Genomic DNA, 2,294 nt, shown 5'->3' on the forward strand with positions numbered 1-2,294 from the left:
ACTCTTTCTGAGCTTGGGCAGCAGGATTTGTGCAAGCGAGAGAAAACATCCTCTTTATGAAATGCGTGTGCATGTCCTTATAGCGCTCTGTGCAGGTTCCTGCTCTGGTTCCTCTTTCCGATACAGGCAACAGCAGCAATTAACAATCCCAGGTCCGCCGTTTTTCTTCTTGCTGCAGCCTCTCTTAATAGAATAAGGTCTGTTAAAGCCTGTTGTAATTTCTCTGAGAATTTTGTTTTTACACACAGATCAATATTCAAATTCTTCTCATTTCAATATTTGTTCTCAGCATCTGCAGCCAACGTAGAAGTCAGACGCAGAAGATGTGAATTCCAGCACTGAGATCAGTAGAACATCTCAATGGTAAGTTCTTGCCTTGAAATACACCCAAAAGTCACCCAAAAGTGGGAAGTGGAGAAGGAATGACGGAAAACGGGGAAGGAATGAGGGGCCCTCGGGCCACCGCAGCCCGAGCGCAGAGCACGGGATGGAGCCGAACAAGATTCCAGGTTCGCAGTGCTGGTCAGGTTTCACAGGCACAGCCCCGCGCTCGCCCTGTCTGCACGCCCGAAACGCCGACAGCGTGTTACAGTGCGAGGTGGCGCTGCTGGGGGCTTTGTGTGCTTCAGCGGAGCTGTAAGTAGTTAATAAAGGGGCTGGAAAGATATCCTGTTTACTGATTGTTCCTGATTGTTGTTTTCTTGATAACAGAGCAAGCCACTAAATGACTGTTTGAGCTCAGGTGCCACAAACAAACATAATGGCTCCCAGCGTGCTGGCCCTGCTGGAGGATCACTCCTCACCTTCCAGGACTTATGGAGTTCAGGTGGAGAAGGCAGCTTCCAAGGAGGCAAGCGCTCTGAGGAGGAAGGATGGGGGTGGGGGGAGGCTCGCCTATATGACGGAGCTTTCCATATTGCACGGTATCTGCCGTCATTAGCCAGGGAAGGGGGTGTAAAATTAATGGGTAGCTTTCCCTGAGCCTTCTGTCTGTGCTGGAGGTCGGGGCAGAGTCTGTGCGCCTCTCATCACAGCATCCCAGCCGAGAGATGTGGCTTTTACAACAGGCTGCTGTTTCGTTTGAATATCATTGAATTTTCTTGCTGTGGCTGAGCATCACAAAACAAGTGCTCTGGGCTTGTCTGGGGCTGGGGAGGGAGGAAGGGAGGCAGGCAGGGAGGGCGGGCGCACAGCCTCACCGCGGTCAGCCCACACTCCCCACCAGGCCGGGTCGCCCGTGTGAGAGATGGAATTGTTTTGTTTCAGCCATTTTGTATGTGAACGACACAGGCAGGGCTGTGAGCGGCCATTTTGTGTGTCGACGGCACAAGCAAGGCTGTGTAACTTAGAAAAACAACTCCTTAAAAGGAGAAAAGTGTGAATTGAGTTTGTGATATGCTAACGGGTCGTGAAAGAATGTGCGCCCTAAAGCGCCGTAAAGTACCTAACCAATGGGAAAAGGGGACAGGACATAAATACCTGAAGTTTTGTAGCTCTGCGTGCTCTTTTTGAGAGGCACCCAACTCAGCTGACTCGTTTATTCTGATCCGATCTGAAATAAACTTTTATCTTTGCTTTGAAGACTTTGTCCTCTCTACATTTTTTATCCGTGAGCGAGTGTTTCTCACAATTTGGGGGCTCATCCGGGATCAGCACCCCTGTTTTTGCGGGACGAGGCAGCGAGGATGGAGGGGCGCGCCCTGCTGATTTTAGCAGTCTCCAACTTACTGCCTCGTTTCGTGGAGGGCAGCGACGGAGGACGCTCGAAGCAAAGGGGTAGAAAGGAAAAGTTGATAAAGTGACAAAATTGAATTATGCACAGCAGCTGACAATTTCTGTGCACAGAACCCAGGTAAGAACATTGACTGTTAAGTATTACTCGGGCGGCTAGGAAAGTCCGGGTAAGAAAATTGGCTGTTAAGTATTACCCGGGCGGGAGAGCGGGACTGAAAGCGTGTGAATGAGACGCAGGATGATCTGCGAAGTGAGTGTGGAGCCCTTATAACTGCAGTTCCGTTTCTCTATGAGGAGACTATCTGGTGAAGGGGTGAAGCGACAGGGTTCCAGGTGAGCGGAGTCCCGCGTGGAGCCCTTGTAACCACAATTTTGCTTCTCCGCGAGGAGAGGAACCCCTAACGGCTTCTCTGTGAGGAGAAAGACTGGTAAAGGGGCGCCACGTGAGCGGGATCTGCGCAGGTAATAGTGTCTCCGTGAGGAGAGAGACTGGTAAAGCAGCACCACGTAGGCAGGATCCGCGGCTAGGGACCGGTAAGGGGCCGCCATGTCTGCAGGGG

The sequence above is a fragment of the Charadrius vociferus genome, unplaced genomic scaffold (assembly GCF_000708025.1).
Source record: "Charadrius vociferus isolate BGI_N301 unplaced genomic scaffold, ASM70802v2 scaffold1149, whole genome shotgun sequence".
Classification (NCBI taxonomy): Eukaryota; Metazoa; Chordata; class Aves; order Charadriiformes; family Charadriidae; genus Charadrius; species Charadrius vociferus.